General features: G+C 45.3%; 1 long non-coding RNA gene across 4 annotated transcripts in view; it reads right to left on the bottom strand.

Annotated features, from left to right (window-relative positions):
- The window catches only part of LOC140458568 (uncharacterized), a 127051-nt gene that overhangs the window by 49127 nt on the left and 58670 nt on the right, over positions 1-19254 (bottom strand). For 2 of the 4 annotated variants that reach the window (XR_011953564.1, XR_011953563.1), the window contains exons 3-4: positions 19045-19170; positions 5029-5991 (exon numbers count right to left, since the gene is read on the bottom strand). The exons of 1 other annotated variant lie outside the window; for it this stretch is intronic. This is a non-coding gene — a long non-coding RNA (uncharacterized lncRNA). Of the gene's footprint in view, positions 1-5026; positions 5992-9140; positions 9267-19044; positions 19171-19254 lie in introns of those variants that run through there. One more of the 4 variants, XR_011953565.1, reaches the window with a different exon arrangement.

Raw genomic sequence — 19254 nt, 5'->3', positions numbered from 1 at the left:
GCTGTACTGTTCTATATTCTATGGACGGAAATGAACATTTATATATTAGCAACATATAGATTTTCAAAATTGTATTAGCATACTTAAGAATAATGATAAATTTCATCTTGCTATTTGACTGTGCTATCTGCAAAAATGAACAGGAATTGGTGCAGGGAAAAGTAATTAGGTTTTTCTAAATTAATAAGGCTGGGATTACACAGATCATTCAAATGAGCAAAAGTCATATTTTTAACAGTGCGTGTTGCATCAGAAATAATGGATTCTTTTGTAGGTGTGTTGATTGGAAATAAAATGGATTTTTATATTACGGTATAGGTACTAGGGAAGATTGGATTAAATTCAAATATAAACTTCATTGTAGTTGTTAGCAAGATAAACTAAACCATATAATAATTATTGTCATGCAAATTCTTTAATAATTACTGTTAGAATCCTGAAAAAAGGATATACTGTACCATTTTTCAAACAGTCAATACATTAAATTGTGAACCTCAGTATACTTATTACCCAGACCAATTATTATGCAATTATTGTAATGGCAATGACTTAATAACTAATGCTAAAACCTAAACAGATAAATTGGTTCAATACTTTGTAAGCATGTTGCTCTGAAATTGATTGGATATTTATTAAGATCGGTAAACTGAGGGATCAAATATAATAGCTCGTTTGATAGAATTGAAGGGAAAAAATGAGAGTGTTTATTGAACAGGATTGTTTTTGTTTAAAAATGCAGTTGATGCAAGAATAATAAATTTTCCTCCATTGGTTTTCTTGTAGAGACATGTTCTTTTAAAAAAAAATTGTCATGATTCAATGTTGAGACACTTGTGTCAGAGTCGGCAAAGTGGAGAGTGAGAGAGAAAGAAATTTTTTAAAAAGGAGAAATGAAAGGAACTGGCGAGAAGAGGAGCTCCAACTGTAGTGTCTCACCCTGCCAACATCTTATTGGGTGAGCGGGAACGCAGACTAGTCAAGCAACAAGCTGACACAATCATATGCACAGAATCATAGCTTACAATGACTTAGACACCATCGTCACCATCCCTGTACGTCCTGTCCCACCGGCAGGGGACATGGATGTAACTGAAATGCTGGAACATACAGGGTAATGGACTAAGATCTGCAGAATGTGATCAATGTGATTTATTTGACACTCCTCCAGAATATTAAACTCCAGTCCAATTTGAAAAGTTACTAGCGTCATCAGACTTTAACTACAAATGTCAGAAAAAAAATTATCAGAAAGTTTCAGCACAGTTCGAGCCCACTTGGCCCATCCTGAGTATGTGTTGGCTGTAAACTCCCCAGGCTTTACAGCTTTTTGTACTCACCATTGCGAGCAACAATTTCAGACTGTACTCTGCCCTCTATGCTTTTATAATCTGTTTTTAACATATTTCTCTGACAGCTGTGCACCTTGTTTCCTGGTTTCTTTCCCAGCCCTAATTCTATTCCCCGTGGCCTTGAGGGACGACCATTTCTGCTGTTTAATCTCTCCTGCCTTCCCCCGTGTGACAGACTGTCTTTATGTCCTTGTCTCACCCCCACTTTGCTCACAACCTGTTACATTTCTAATGGTTCCCAGACCTCTGTAACTATCACTGCGCCCCCTGGGTCAATGGCACGAGTTTTGAATTCTCTTCCTCCTGACATAATCAGAAATCTTTCCGGTTGCAGTTTCCCCCTGATTTTATTTTGAAAAGCAGAGCATTTGTGTCAGAGTCAAGTATTTGTGAACCTTCATCCACAATTCCGAGCATTTGGATGTAATTTGTGACCCTCCCACAGATGTGTAACGTGACTGGATTGGCTATGCTAACATGGCCGCAGTGTGGAATTTATGTGGGTTGGGCTAGCCATGGTTAATGTGGGGTTATGGGGGTAGGGTGGGTGAGCAGGTCATTGCAGACACTATGGGCAGAAGAGACTCTTTCTGCACCCACTAGATTCTGTGATTCTAACTAGTTGCGAGTTTTGTCCCATTTTCCTAGTGCCAGGTTCATTCAACACACACATATGATTCTGTGGGTGCTCACTCACTCCTTCCCTTCAGTTTTACATCAATTTCACACTGTATGAGAGGGTAGGAATGGATTTGTAAATATAAATACTCCAACCGAAACCCCTCACAGGTCAGGAACAGTTTCTGCTCCTTTCATCACTCACAAGGAACAGGAAAATAAAGGTTCAGTCACAAATCTTACAGGAACATTGTGGTTATAATCACCAGGAAAGGCTGAATAGCTCAAAACGCTTTTCTCAAGAAAAGAGGAGGCTCAGAGACAGCGTGGTACAAGTAGAAAGCTTTGTGTATGTGTTTTCAGAGATTTGTGGTTGAAATCAAAGGGTTGGAAGCATGTTTCATTGCACTAGATCATCAAAGGTGCTATCTAAATGTGCATCTTTCTTTCTATCTGTCTGAGTTAACAATCAGATGGACAGGTCAATGTCTGAGTGTCTGACCAAATCCCTGATTGAATATCTCCCCCCACAGTCTCAGGTGCCTCACCGCTCACTGTGTCATGGAAAAACTCTGCCGTTACAATGAGAACTGTCTTTGCTGTCAGCTCTCCTCATGCTTCCGCCTAATCCCCACTTCCCTTCATTAAATCCCAGCTGCCTCTAGTCCACCCACATGGGCATGTTGAAGAGCATGACAGGAGAAAGGATTGAAACCGAGAGTTCAATGCCATAATGAAAGAGGAAGAAGGAAATAAACAGTGATTGTGGATCCCAGGGGATACAGACTCCAGGATGAGTCCTTGTGGTCATTCCCGCATTAACACAAGACAGCATTCCATGATGAGAGTTAAACCCGGGTGACAGGAGAGGGAGTCACTGAACATGAGCAGGTTTAGTTCAAACACAGGAGGTTTGTTCAGTCGGTAACAGTGTGTTCGACATGGAGGGGAAGGGAGCAGTGAGGGGAAATGTTACCACAAGCTATCGCTGGATAACTTTCATTGGAACAGGAGAGGGCCATTCAGCCCCTCAACGCTGCTCTGCCATTCATGATGATCATAGCTGATGTGTGACCTAACGAACAACTTTCAAACCTCTCTAATTTCATCAATGAACTCCTCTGCAACACACAAGATGAGTATTGGAAAACTAAACATTTGCAAACTCTGGGACATCAGAAACAAAATCAGAAATTGCTGGAAAAATTCAGTAGGTCTGACAGCATCTGTGGAGAGTGAACCGTTCGTGTCCAGTGGTCAGGCAGGTGACCAGCTGCAGCTGAGCATTCTGCCGTTTCTGTAACACTGGAACAGGCTCTGGTGCGAGGGGAATGAGATTGTCAATAACAACTGAGAAAACAGGAGGACGTACTCAATCAGAATTAGGAATTCACTCACCCCACCCAGTGGGACACTCACCGACACAGTCACACTGCGGAGAGGCCGTTCACCTGCCCACGTATGGGAAGGGATTTACACGATCTTACAATTTGCTGAGGCACCAGAGATGGCACAATGGATTTAGACCCTTCACCTGCTCCATGTGTGAGAAAGGATTCAATCAAATCTCTCACCAGCGGAGACAATAGTGCATTCCCACTAGGGAGAGGCCATTCACCTGCCCAGTGTGTGGGAAAGCATTCACTCAGGCCTCTGACCTGCTTAAACACCAGCGAGCTCACTCTGGGGAAAGATCATTCACTTGCTCCCAGTGTGGGGGGAGATTCACTCAAATACAGGACCGGCGGAGACCCCAGTGAGCCCACACAGGGGGAGAGGACATTATGGTGGTCAGTGTGGGAGAAGGGATTCAGTGATTCATCCCACCCCCTGAGACCCCAGTGAGCCCACACACGGGGAGAGGACATTCAGATGGTCAGTGTGGGAGAAGGGATTCAGTGATTCATCCCGCCCCCGAGACACCAGTGGGTTCACTCTGTGAGACAAGGGATTTGCTGCGTCTTCAACACGATTGAGAGCCCAGTGAGTGCGCACAGGGAAGTGGTCATCCCCCTGCTCCATGTGGACTGCAGGACTCTGATTCTGATGTTACTGTCCATCAGAGTCAGGAGTGGACCTTGTACATGATGACCCTGCTGGAGTATTGATGTTGTTGTTAACCACATTAACTGGGCTGGAGGTGACTGAACTTACATTGCCACTTTCTGAACCTCAGGATGTCTCTCTGGGCAGTAAGTCTCCACAAACAGCAATGTGACAATGATCAGGGATCATCTGTTTTGATTTAAATTGTGACTGTAGCACGGCTGCTTCACAGCATCAGGTACAAGGTTGGAGTCCAGCCTTGGTCAACGGCCTGTGTAGAGTTCTCACATTCTCCCCATGATAGTGTGGGTCCCCTCCAGATGCTCTGGTTTCCTCCCACAGCCCAGAGATGTGCAGGTCAGGTGGATCAGTCGTGCTAACTTGTCCACAGTATCCAGGATTGTGCAGACGAGGTGGATCAGCCATGGGGAATGCAGTGTTACAGTGATAGAGTGCTCTGGGCGTGATGTTCTTCGGATGGTCGGTGGGGTTTGAAGGGCCAATGCTCTCCTTCCACACTGTAGGGATTTTATTCTAAGGCTACACAGCAGGGTGCCCTTGGAGAAGGAGCATGTAGTGTGAATCACTGCTTTCGATTTCTTGAGATAGAGATGGGCACCGCAGGGGATACAGTACTTTATCTCCACCGCTGCCCCCTCCCCACAACTCTACTTTGATTTAGTCCCTTCTCACTCTGTCCCTTGTAATGGTTTGCTTGGCCTGTAATGGGCTTTGTTTTGAAATATTTAATTGATTACACAAATGGTTTACTGCTGGAGATTATACGTCTAGATTAGAGTGGTGCTAGAAAAGCATAGCAGGTCAGGCAGGATCCGAGGAGCTGGAAAATCAACGTTTGGGCGAGAGGCCTTTTCCAGCACCACTCTAATCTAGGCTCTGTTTCCCAGCATCTGCAGTCCTTACTTTTGCACTGCTGGTGATTATATGTTAACCAAAAGCAAAATGGCGTAATGATGATTTTGATGGTGGGAAGGTTGCTGTGCTCACATTTCTGGGTCAGAGAAATGGGGAAAAAGAACGCTTCACATCTCATAGAACGAGAACTGAAAAGCAGTTAAATCAAACCAAAGGTTCAGACAGGGAGGGAATATTTCCCTGGAGTTTGAGGAGCTGGAAAGTGATGGTGTCTGGGAATAGACAGGATTTTGTTTTACAGGAGGTTGAAAGTTTTAAAACTGTTATATTCAAACAGTTCAATTTTATTTCTTTAATTTTATTTGCGGTGCAAAAAGCTCTTACAACACTTTAAAACCAAAATTTACAAACCTTGTGTTAAAGATAAATGTTAAATAAAATCCATCAAACCATCCCTCACTGAAAACTGTTGTGGAAGTGCAATCTCCTGGAGAATCCCTGCCTACTCCTTCCTACCCGGGCTCCATGACTAGATACATACCTGGGAGATAGCAGCAGGAGGAGACCATTCAGCCTTTCAATCCTGCACTACCATTCAATGGGAAACAGCTGACCATCCAGCTCAGTCTCCTGTTCCTGCTGTGTTCCAATCCCCTTTCATGACTTTACCTCAAAGAACTATATCTAAGTCCTCCTTTGGCTTCACTGCCTTTTGTTCCAGTGACGTTGCAGTGTTACTGTGTGGGTGTAGGCAGGGGAAATGTGATGGTGCTGCCTCCTGGAGGATGCACTCAGCCTCCCTCTCCATCCTGCAGTAACATCAACTGGGTTTCAGCAACTAGAGATAGAAACCGTTTCCAGTATATGGGCATCACTGGCTCAGCCAGCATTTATTCCCCATCTCTCGTTACCCTTGAGAAGATGGGAGTGAGCTGCTGTCTTGTCCCATTCACAGTCCATTTGGCGCAGAGAGACCGACAATGCTGGGAGGAGAGTGTTGTAGGATTTTCTCCATCTTTGGTTCTTCAATTGCCGGTTAACTTAATCACAATCTGCATGTGATGTTGAGATTTCAGTCTGCAAATCTTCATCATCGAGCACCCTGTATAAAGGAATATGTACAGGTTAGAAATTCAGAGCAGACAATTCTAGTTTCTCTGGAATATCTTTTTCCCCTTTCCTTCCCCCAAAGCTGTAACCCTACAGCCCACTTACTCTCTCTCCACCATTCTGACTCTGCTATCCCCTAATGTACACCCTCTCCATTCTCATGGTGTTACTGATAAACAGATCCATGCCACCACTTCCCGTCCCTGGTTAGACTCTGTGCCCTTTCTGGGTTCACTTCCTTTCCCTTCAGTTGCTGCAAGTCAATAATGTAACAGCAGAATGAAACAAAAGGAAACAGAAAGGGAGGTGGCAGATCCTGGACAGAAGAGGAACCTTCAGACTGGGAGAATGGGTCAGATTCTTCCTTGTTTCCCATTGGTCAATTCCCAGTGTTATGACAAGTTGCGAATGGAACTTGGTCCCATCTGGGCGTAGTGTCACTTTGACCCCCCCAACAGATCAATACTATAGGCAGATGAATCCCTTCTCCAGCCAATCACAGTGTGAAATGCTTTCCGCTAGTTACCCCAAAGAACATGCTCCAAAACCCGCCCACATTCTGTACATGTACAGTGCTGGGTTTCCCCACACACGTGTGGTCCCTGCCTCAGGGCTTGTGGGAGTTGTAGTCCCCATGAAGCCTCTGGAGACCTGTCCTTGGAAAGTGAAAGAAAGTGTGGGCTGGAGGGTGTTGTATATAGGATACCCATTCAGACACACAGGACATGTGGGCTGTCACTGGGATTTACTGAGACATCCGCTTAGACACCCGGACTTCTGACGTAAGGAATATACCTTCAGCCAATTGCGGAGTGGGGAGGTTAATAATGGGCAGCAGATTTTAAACAGAGGTGGCTCAGTGGCTAGCACTGCTGCCTCATAGCGTCAGGGACCCGGGTTTGATTCCAGCGTTGGGCAACTGTGTGGAGTTTACACATTCTCCCCATGTCTGCATGGTTTTGTTCGGTGCTCCAGTTTCCTCCCACAGGCCAAAGATGTGCAGGTTAGGTGGATTGGTCATGCCAAATTGCTCACAGGGTCCATGTGTGTGCTGGTTAGGCAATTAGCCACGGGTAATGCAGGGTTAGAGGGAATGGGTGGGTCTGAATGGGATGCTCATCATAGGGTTGGTGTGGACTCGATGGATGAATACCCTGTTTCTGCACTATAGGGACTTTATTCTAATCTCATGAAGAAGAATGTACTTGTCTCGATGTGTTGTGAATCTGTGGAATTCCCTATTCAAAATGCGGTGGTGCCGGGACAATGAGCCAATTTAATGAGGAGATACAGATGTTGAATTTGCAATGAGTTGAAGGGTGAGAGAGAGCAGGCTGGAAAATCCAGCTGAGACCGAGGTGAGCTCAATCATCACCGTATTAAATGGTGGAGCTGGTTCGAAGGGCTGCATTACCTCTCCTGTGCCCAGGGCTTATCTTCTTACGGTAATAACTGGAAAGGTGAATCCAAAACTCACCATCTTCACCAAAGGAGATTTTCAGAAACAGCAGGATAGTCAGGTGGGTTAGCGTTCCAATCTTAGGTAGTGAGGAAGCGTGTAGGAGATAATGATTTTGCAATTTTAAACTGAGGGGAGGCAGTGATTTATGGTTTTAGATTGTGTAGTACATTCACACCGTCCACAATACTCTGTTGTGAATATCTATCCTGTACTTTATTACAAAGCCAAGGTCGCTGACAATGAAACCCAAAACATCCAGGAAACATTGCCTCCCCTCATAATCTGATAAAAAGACTTGTCATATGTTTGATAGAATTTAGAACACAGATGGAAAGCGGGAAGATTAAATCCAATCCCAAGATCCTGTGCTTAAACAAAGGAGACTACAATAGGAGGAGGCAGGAGTTGGCGAATGCAGAATGGAAGCAAAGACTTTACTGTGGGACAGTTGACAGACAGTGGAGGAATATCAAAGTAATTTTTCAAATTTCTCAGCAAAAGTATATATCAGTGAAAAGGAAGGACTGTAGGAAAAGGAGTAATCTGCCATGTCTAAGGAAATAAGGGAGTCTATCAAATTGAAGTAGAAGGTATACAAATTGGCAAAGACCAAGGAGAAATTCGGAGATTGGAAAAACTTCAAAGATCAACAGAAAGCATGATGGAATTGGGATTAAAAGTGATGAGTAGCTATCCCCAGGGCCAGAATAGCAGTTTACTCTGCTAGAGGGAAACCTATTGTTTGGGGAACATATGGCCTCTGTAATTGTTGAAGCATTTAACTGTTACCATAGAGATAATCCTGATCAAGTTAAAAATCACAGCACACCCCAAAAGCTTGTACTTCTAAATAATCCTGTTGGACTATAACCTGGTGATCTGTGGTTTTTAACTTTGTCCACCCCACCCCAACCCCAGCCAGCTCCTGCACATCAGAATCCAATAAACAGCCCCACTGAAACTGAAGCGCCTGTCAGGTACTTGAGAGAGCCACGGGGGGCGTGGGGGAGGGGTGTGTGGTTTAACCACAAAGTGCTGAACTGAACTAGACTTTCTAACTGCCGTTGCCATGGAGATAATACTGAGAGACAGTCTCTATTCAAGGTCCCAAACAACAAAGGTTTAAGAATGGGAGTGGCACATCGGACAGGCGGGGAGTTACCTGATGCTGCCTGGAGGTGTTCTGCATGTACACTATCCAGGTAACTGCCATGTCTCATCAATAAAGACTCAAAGAAGACCTCTCAGAGTTCTGTGCCGAGTTATTCCTATCCAACAGGGTTCAGGAATATGAGCACACAGCAGTCAGTATTCACAGTGGAGGATACGAAGAACATGCCAGTAATTGATAAGGATACTGAGGAAGGTGAGGACCTAGATAACAACCATTATCGTGAAAGAGTTAGAGCTGGGCAAGTTAATGGACCTAAAGGTAGACAAGTCTCATTGCCCTGATGGAATACATCCCATGATACCAGAGTTAGTGGGAGAAATAGCAAATGCACTTAGAGTTATAGCATCCTACAGCAGAGACAGGCCCTTTGGTCCAAACTGGCCCATGCCGACCAGAATGTCCATCCACGCTAACCCCATTTCCCTGCACTTAACCCATCTGCTTCTGAAACTTTCCTATCCATGTATTTGTCCAAATGTCTTTTACTTGTTGTTAATATACCCACCTCAACCACTTCCACTGGCAGCTCATTCCATATACATGCCACCTTTGTGTAGAACAGTTGCCCCTCAGGTTCCCATGTATTCTTTCTCCTCGAACTTTAACCTGATGCCCTCCAGTCCTTGGTTCCCTGGGAAAAAGACCGAGTGCATTCACCTTACCCTTGCCTCTCATGGTCTTATACACTTCTATAAAATATTCCCCCTCGATTTCCTCTGCTCTAAACAAAAAAGTCCTGACTTGTCCAACCTCTCCCTGTAACTCAGACCCCTGAGACCTGGCATCATCCTCGTAAATTTCTTCTTCACCTTTCCAGTTGAATAACTTAAACTGACACTGCATTCATCACATTTCCCGTGTTTCCCCACGGCGCTGGAACCGATGTGACAACACCAATGGATTACAATCAATGATTGATAATTCACTCCATTACAACAATCCCATTTTCATAGCTTTTTCCATGATGCAGGAATCCTTTGGTCTTTCTGGTTTCATGGCTAATTGTCCTCATACAAAACCAATCTGTGGCTTGACTCTTCCAGCGAAACGTGCCACGATTTTTTTAGACTTTCAAAAACCAAGTCCCCACGCTAACATGGACTTCACTGTCTCAGTACTTTTTGCGTCACACTGAGATTTGAAATATTCATCCACGGACAGAATGCAAACCTTTCCTTCCAGATGAAAAGGTCAATGATATTCAGATCGGCTCGGATCAAGTAACATGAAGTTCAATTTGAATTTCTCAACTGCAAATCCCCCCTTTCAACACTCTACAGCAGAGAAAACAAAGCGCTGGAGATCCTCAGCAGGTCTGGCAGCATCTGACATGGTGACAGATGCAGGAAACGTTGCAGCCTTGAAGAAGTGTTGAGATGGTCACACCAGGCATGTGTGCTTGATGACCATTATGGATAAGATGGGGACAGGGATCCCTTTCTGGAAGGGCCTTGGTGAGACCACACCTGGAGTACTGTATCACACCTTTGTTCCCCTTTTCCAAGGAAGGCTCTCTCAATAACCAGGAGAGTGTAAAGGAGGATCACCAGATGAGTCCTGGGATGTGAAGATAGTTAAGGACTGCAGATGCTGGAAGTCAGAGTCTGTACAATGTGGACCTGGGGAGGTGCAGGTCAGGCAGCAGAGGAGCAGGAAGGTTGATGTTTTGGGTCGGGACCCTTTGTCAGTCTTGATAAATAACCCTGACCCGAAACGTCACCTTTCCAGCCCCATCGTATTCATGCTGGTCATCAAGCACCTATTTATTCTAGTCCAACGCTCTGGCACTCAGCGTGTAATCGATATTGTAGTGCTTGGTGTGATCATCTAAACACTTCTTCAAGGCTGCAATGTTTCCTGCATCTGTCACCATTTCAGATACTGACAGACTTGCTGAGGATTTCCAGCGCTTTTTGTTTTTATTGCAGATTTCCACCATTTTGCTGAAGCACAGAGTCATAGACATGTAAACAGCTCCAGATTTTGTTGACTCACCTTCCTGGGATGTCAGGACTGATGGATGAAAAGGGACTCAATCTTCGTTTAATCCTCCTTTCCTTTGGCTTTCTGAGCCGCTAACTACATCACTAATATTCTACCTCCCATTCTCTGTCCTGAATCTGACCCATATAAGCCTACACTGCCAGACTAGTTACAAACTCACCAACAGAACTGGCAAAAGCCCCCACCAGATTTGTCTCAGCTCTGCCCGGGGGTAACCGGTCAGGCTGGTACAGGTCCAACCCAGAAACAGTCCCAGTGCCTGAAGAATCATAACCCTTCTGTGGTACACCATTTCCCCAGCCACACATCCAGCTGATATACCTTCTCATTCCTGCTCTCATTAGCACATGGCACTGGGAGTAAGTCTGACATTATTACATTTCAGGAGTTACATTTTAATGTATCTCTGCTCTCCCTATGTCCAGCTTTCAGGCCTTCAGCCCTCTGTTTAGCGATGTCGTTGGTATCTGTGTGTTGCACCACCACGGCCTGTTTACTCTCCAGCTCCAGTATGTCCTGCAGCCACTCCATGATATCATGGATCTTGGCACCAGGGAGATTACATCCCATCCTGGATTCATGTCAGTGGGCACAGAAGTGCCAGGCTGTACCCCTGATAATTGAATCCCCTGTCACTATAGCCCTGCCACTCTCATTCCTCTTGTTCTGAGCAGAGCTCTCTGTGGTGTCATGAACCTGGCTGATGCTGATTTCCCGAGAAGCTACCCCACCCATTCCTGCCCTTACAGAATCCCAAGCGGTATGCAGTATCTGTATGAGAAGGGGATAACAATGGAGGACTCCTGTACTCACTTCCTGAGCCTTTTACTAGATCTGATGTTCACCCATTCCCTTTCTGCCTGTGTAACCCTCACCTGCAGTGTGACTAACTCACTAAACGTGCTGTCCATAACATTCTCAGTATTGCAGATGCTCCACATTGAGTCCACTCTCAGCTCCAGCTCTGAAAAGCAGTTTCCCAGTAGCTGCAGATGGGAACCCTTGCTGCACAAATAGCCGTCAGGGACACTGGAAGCGGCCCTTATTTCCCACATTGTGCAAGAGGAGCACACCACGGGTCTGAGGGCTCCTGTCAAAACGTCTCTCTACATTCATCTAGTTACTCCCATTAAGAGAATTTAAATGAGTGAGTAACCTTCCTTCACTTCAAACATGTCCATTATAATAACAAAAAAAATCTTTACTTAAACTGATATGTCATACTTTAAAAACTTAAATACTCCACAGGTATCACTGACAAATTGGCTATTCCCATTGGGACTATGAATTTCTGAAAGGCCTGAACTAAAACGGAGTTTCAGCTTCACCTTCTCCCTGTCTCACCTCACTATTTACACCCAACTCCAAAACACTCTCATTGAGCCAAGCAACACTCACGGTGCAGCCCTGTCATCTTCATTGTCTGCTCACACCTACACTGTACTGTTCCAATGCACCTCAATGGGAGCTCAGGACCAGCATTGCATCTTTTAATTCAGCCCGTTGTAACCCCAGAGTCAAAATGGACTTTAACAGTTTCTGAATGAACAGACAGTTGTCAGAATTTGGAACATTCCACCTGAAATGGTGCTGGAATTTGAATCCACGAGAAATTTGCAGAGAATTGGTAGTATGGAGTTTACAGATTAACATTATGAAGTGGATAATTGAGACTAAATCTGACAGTTCTTGCAAAAAGACAAGGTGTAATTTGGATAAATTTGTGCTCTCTCTCAGGCCAATACCTCCTTCCACAGCTACAGGGCCAAGAATTGAACACATACCCCAAGGGTGATCCAACCATGAACGTGAACATATTTCTGCTTTAGGCTTGACAAAAATATTGAAGCTATTTTCCCACAGACAGAACAGACAAACCTTTCTCGTTCCACAGTTAAATGCCAAGGATATTCAGATCCTGAGGACTCCGCTGACTGTAGAAACTTGTTTATTGAGATCAGAGTCTCAATTATCCTCAATTAATATCCCATAAAATGAATTCACAAAACAAAGCTCACAGTCACTGCAAGATGAATAGTGAAGACAAACACTTCTCTTAGTACGTGTTTGATGTCTAAATGCTCCTCTTCAAATCAACACGCCCCCACCCAGGAAGAGGACACGTGCATGCTCCTTGCTGTACCTTGCCCCAAATAAATATGGTGGCCATAACCCAGGACCTCTCACTGCCTGAGGCCCAAGCCATCTTCCCCTTTGCTGCAAACGTGGGACCAAGAGTTTCTAATTCAGACTAACGACCTGCACAGAGTGTAACTAAACCCTCCCAGTCTCCACTGACACATTTCATCTGGTTTCTGCTGCCACTCTCCCCTTTCCGCCTCCTGCACACACCATGGGTTATCGCAGGTCCAGTGACCCTTCCTCAGAACCGATGACAGCTGGGAAAATTAGAATCCCTTCAGGAAACAGGCCCTTTGACCCAACAATTCCACACCCACCCGCCGAAGTTTATCCCACCCAGACCCATTCTCCTACTCTATTACTCTCCATTTCCCCGAACTAATACACATCCCTGAACACTACAGGAACCTTAGCTGGGCCAATTCACCGAACCTATAGATCTTTGGACTACAGGAGATAGGGGTTAAAGAGTAAATAATAGGTGGGGACAGAGCCCAAAGAGACACAGGAACATTTGGAAAGATAAAGGAGTGGGAAGGTGGAAAGCTGTTAATGGAGGAGACAGGAACCTTCTAGAATCTCAGTGGCGGTGGTGGAAATGGCGGCTGATGATCTACATTGTGCCTACAAAAAAGACCATGAGCTTCCAGTTGCCTGCTCTTTAACACACAAGACTGTTCACTGTCCAACATCTCTGTCTCATGCTTACTGCAGTGTTCCAGTGAAGCTTGATGCAAGCTGGAAGAACACTTCAGAACATACCAAATGGCTTCCTATTTCAAGGACTGCAATTTCCCCTCACATGTGGTCAACAATGCCCTCCAGTGTATCTCCTCCACTTCCCACACCACTGCCCTTGAACCCCACCCCTCCAAATGCAACAAAGATGGAATCCCACCACCCTCACCTTCCACCCATATACAACGCATCATCCTCTGCTCTTTCCACCATCAGATCCAACCACCTGAGATATATTTCCCTCCCCACCCCTTTCAGCATTCCACAGAGACCATACCTTCTGTGACTTCCACGTTAGATCCACGGTCCCCACCAACCCACTCTCCACTCCAAGCACCTTCGCTTGCCACTGCAAGAGGTGGAAAACCTATGCCCACACCTTCCCCTCTCCTCCATCCAAGGCACCACTGGATCCTCCGACATCCAGCAGAGATTTCCCTGCCCATCCAAACACCTCACCTATTGTGTCCCTTGCTCTCAGGACACCAAATTGTGGAATATTTCAGGGAACATTTCTGGGACAGATGCACCAACCAACCCCACTGCCCTGTGGCCGACCACTTCGGCTACCCCCCACTCCATCCGCCACCACGCTGCCAAGGACATGCAAGCCCTCCATCCCAAATCCGAGCCACCCGACACCTGGAGGAAGAACACCTCATCTTCCACCTTGGGAACTTTCAACAACGCAGCATCAAGGTTTCCTCATCTCCCACTCCCCAACTTATCTCAGATTCAACCCTCCAACTCGGCACTGGCCTCTTGAACAGTCCCACCTGCCCATCTTCCTTCCCAATTATCCATTCCACCCTCTCACCACGACCCTCCATCTACAACCACCTATTGCCACCCTAGCTCCCTTCCCCCAACCCCAAACACCCCTCCCTATTTATCTCTCAGCCGTATTCCAGCACCCACATTTCTGATGAAGTACTGACATGCACAATACATCAATTCTCCTGCTCCTTGGATGCTGCCTGACCTGCTGTGCTTTTCCAGCATCACACTTTAACACAACCTGGAAGAACAACACCTCATCTCCCACTCAGGGACCCTGCAATCCTCTGGCTTCAACATCAAATTCAATAATTTTAGGTCCTGAACTCTCCCACGTCCTAGTGTCTTTACCCCCTACCCCACATACCAGGCCTTGTTATTACGTAGCCTGCCATTACACATTACCTATGGTTAGCCACTAACAGTCCCCATAAACAGCTGTTCACCCTCCCCCCCCGTCAGATCGTTATCCACTCCTTTGTCCAAATGCTCTTATCTCTCTCTTTGGACTCTATCCCCACCTATCATTTACTCCTCAACCCCTACCTTCTGCATAAAAACATACTTTTTTTTCTCAGTAACATCAGTTCCTGAGGAAGCATCACTGGATCGAAAATGCGAACTGATTTCTTTTCACAGATGCTGCCTGACCTGCTGAGCTTTTCCAGCACCTTCTGGTTGTTGTGTGTGATTTACAGTATCCGAAGTTCTTTTGGTTCTCATTTATCCGGAGTATCTAATTCAGGTCCAACAGACTGAAACAGTGTTTATCAACCTTCCCAGTCCACACTAACTCCATCTCTCTCCCAGTATCTGCTGTCTCTCCCACTCCTTCACATTCAGTCCCCCCTCACAGTGACACTGCGCCTGCAAAGCTGATGGTCATGTGTTGGCCTGCTGGACCCACCCCTCATTAACTCCCATTGGCTGGAGGATCATGCCAACTCTCCTATTGGTCTGAAGCTGTGTCAATCAGCCAGGCCCCATTGTGACCTGAGTGGTGGGATCCTCCGAGGTGCATCAGAGGCTGAGGGGTGACCTCATAGAGGTTTATAAAACCATGAGGGGCCTGGGTAGGATAAATAGACAAGGTCATTTCCCTGGGGTCAGGGGGTCCAGAATGAGAAGGCATAGGTTTAAGATGAGAGGGGAAGAATTTAAAATGGATCTGAGGGGCAATTTTCTTTCCCCCACTGAGGTTGGTGCGTGTATGGAATCTTCTGTCGGGAAGTGGAGGATGTTGGTACAATTAAACCATTTGGCATTTGGATGGGTATATGAATAGGAAGGGTGTAGACTGATATGTGCCAAGTGTTGGCAAATGGGTATAGATTAGGTTGGCATATTGGTCAGCATGGACCAGTTTAAACAAAGGGTTTATTTTCATGCTGTACATCTCTACGGCTCTGCCCTGTGATGAGCTTCATCATTCACAGTGAATGGGTCAGTATCACAGAGCACAGGGCCTGGGGGCTATTCAGCCCATTGGGGCTGTACTCTCTCCCTCTGGAGATGGTCCCAGTCAGTCCCAACTCACCTCCCATTTGGACAGAGCCCTCCAAATCCTTCCTTAAAAATGTTAAATTTCAAATTTGTTTTGACAATAACTACGGAATCTGCATCCAGCTGTTGGTCAAACTGTTCCAGATGCTCAGAACTTACTGAGTAAAATAATCTTCACAGTTTTCTTTGCATTATTTGCCAGTTACCTGAAAATAGTTACTAAAAATTGTGACGTTAAAAATTTCTCGCTCTGTCTCTCTGTAAATGAAATACCCTGGAAACAAATCAACTCCTGTTCGAAATCACTGCTTATCCTTCTCAGCTCCAAGGAGAATTGTCTGACCTGCTAACTCTCCATAAAAGAGAAATCTAAATTTTAATTTATTCGTGCCAGAGAGATGTACAGCACAGAAACAGACCCTTCAGTCCAACTTGTCCATGCCGACTAGATATCCTAAATTAATCTCGTCCCATAATCCAGCACTTGGCCCATAGCCTTCTAAACCTTTCCCAATCACATATCCAATGAGATGCCTTTTAAATGTTGTAACTGTACCGGCCTCCACACTTTCTCTGGCAGCTCATTCCATACACATACTACGTTCAGCTTGAAACTTTGCCCTTAATATCCCTTTTCAATCTTTTCCGTCATGCCTGTGCTTTCTAGTTTTGGACTCACCTAAAAGGAATAAGACCCTGGCTGTTGACCCTATCCATGCCCCTCACGATTTTATCAACCTCTATGGTCACCTCTCAGCATCCGATTCTCCAGTGAAAACAGCCTCAGTCTATTCAGCCTCTCCCTATAGCTCAATCCCTCAACCCTGGCAACATCTTTGCATCTTTTCTGAATCCTTTCAAGTTTCACAATATCATTCCGAGAGCGGGAGACCAGGACTGAAAGCAGAATTCCAGAAGTGGCTGAATGAGTGTCCTGTACAGCCGCAAAATGGTGTCACAACTCCTGTACTCAATGCACAGACCAATAAAGGCAAGTACACCAAACACTTTCTTCACTACCCTGCCTATCTATGATTCCACTTTCAAGGAACTATGAACCTGCACTCCAAGATCTCTTTGTTCAGCAACACTCCCCAGGACCTTCCCATTAAGTGTAAAAATCCTGCCCTGATTTGCTTTTCCAAAATGAAGAGCCTCACATTTATCTAAATTAAACTGCATCTGCCACTCCTCAGCCCATTTGATCGGAGTCTCATTGTACTCTCAGGTAACTCTGCTGTCCATTGCACCTCCAATTTTGGTGTCTATTGTAAACCTACTAACCATAGCTCCTATATTCACATAGAAATCATTTATATAAATGGCAAAAATCAGTGGACCCAGTACCCAGCCTGACAGCATATTGCTCATCACAGGCTTCCAGTACAAAAAGCACCCTCCACTATGACACTGACTGCTCAGCAAGGTTAGAGCTCATGGCATACAGGGAGATCTAACCATTTGGATACAGAACTGGCTCAAAGGCAGAAGACAGAGGGTGGTGATGGAGGGTTGCTTTTCAGACTGGAGACCTGTGAGCAGTGGAGTGTCACAAGGATCAGTGCTGGATCCACTACCTTTCGTCATTTATATCAATTACTTGGATGTGAACATCGGAGGTATTATTAATGAGAAGACACCAAATCTGGAGGTGTAGTGGACAGTGAAAAAGATTACCTCAGAGTACAATGGGATCTTGATCAGATGGGTAAATGGGTTGAGGAGTGGCATTTTGGGAAAGCAAATCTTAGCAGGACTTATACACTTAATGGTAAGGTTCTGAGGGATGTGACTGAACAAAGAGACCTTGGAGTATAGGTAGATAGGATAGTGAAGGCGACATTTGGTATGCTTTCCTTTATCGGACAAAATATTGAGTACAGGAGTTGTGAGGTCATGTTGCAGCTGTACAGGACATTGGTTAGGCCACTTTTGGAACGTTGCGTACAAATCTGGTCTCCTTCCTATTGGAAGGATGTTGTGAAACTTGAAAGGGTTCAGAAAAAATTTACAAGAACGATGCCAGGGTTGGAGGATTTGAGCTCGGCTGGGGGTTGAATAGAGGTTGAATAAACTGGGGCTGTTTTCTCTGCAGCGTCAGAGGCTGAGAAGTGATCTTATCTATGTATATAAAAACATGAGGTGGATGGATAGGATAAATAGACAAAGTCTTTTCCCTGGCATCGGGGATCCCAGCACGAGAGGGCATAGGTTTATGGTATGAGGGGAAAGCCTTTAAAGAGAATTGAGAGGCAACGTTTTCACACAGAGGGTGGTACGTGTATGGAATGAGCTGCCAGAGGAAGTGGTGGAGGCCATTACGATTACAACATTTAAAAGGCATCTTCATGTGTATATGAATAGGAAGGATATGGGCCGGGTGCTGACAGGGGGGTCTAGATTGCATTGGGATATCTGATAAGCATGTACTGGTCGGACTGACGGGTCTCTGTTTCTGTGTTGACCTTCCAGCCAATTCCGTATCCAAACAGCTAGTTCCGCCAGAATTCTATGGTACTGAACCTGCTAACCAGTGTGTTATGTGAAACCTTGTGTCTTTCTCAAGTCCAAGTTCCTGATTTCAATGCCCAAAGCCATGCTGACTCTCCCTAATCATTTCTTGCTTTTCCAATGACATGTAAATCCTGTCCCGGAGAATCCCCTCCAACAACTTCTCTGCCACTGACTTCAGGCTCACCGGTCTATAGTTCCCTGGCTTTTCCTTACCACCTTTCTCAAATAATGGCACCCATCTTCCAGCACCTCACCTGTGGCGATTGATGATACAAATATCGCAGCGAGGGGCTCAGCAAAAGCTTCCCTAATTACCCACAAAATTCTGGGATACACCTGATCAGATTCCAGGGATTTATCCACCTTTATGCATTTTAAGACATCCAGTACCACCTCCTCTGTAATTTGTACACTTGCCAAGTTATCACTATTTATTTCTCCAACATCTCTAACTTCCATATACCCTTTCAGTAAAAACTGACATGAAAGAATTACAGAATCTCTCCCACCTCCTGCTGTTCCATAGACAGTCTTGTTGATCTTCGAGGGTCACTATTCTCTGCCTAGTTATTCTTTTGTCTTTAGTGTATTTGTAGAATCTCTTTGGATTCTCTTTAAACCTATTTCCCAAAGCTATCTCATGTCCCCTTTTTTGCCTCCTGGTTTCCCACGAGTATACTCCTACTGCCCTTATAGTCCTCTAGGATTCACACAAACACAGTGGTCTGTACCTGCCATATCCTTCCTTCATTTTCTTGACCAGAGCCTCAATTTCTCAGGTCATGCAGCATTCTCGACGCCTCCCAGCCTTGGCCTTAACAGGAACAGACTGTCTGTGTAGTCTCATTGTCGCAGGCCTATGGAGGCAATGGCAGATGAGGACAGAGAAACAATCATTATCAGTAAAGAGACCGGGTTGGGAAAGGGAACAACTCATCCTT

This window comes from Chiloscyllium punctatum, chromosome 33 (assembly GCF_047496795.1).
Source record: "Chiloscyllium punctatum isolate Juve2018m chromosome 33, sChiPun1.3, whole genome shotgun sequence".
In the NCBI taxonomy this organism is placed as follows: domain Eukaryota; kingdom Metazoa; phylum Chordata; class Chondrichthyes; order Orectolobiformes; family Hemiscylliidae; genus Chiloscyllium; species Chiloscyllium punctatum.
This window is presented reverse-complemented; position numbering and strand designations above follow the sequence as displayed.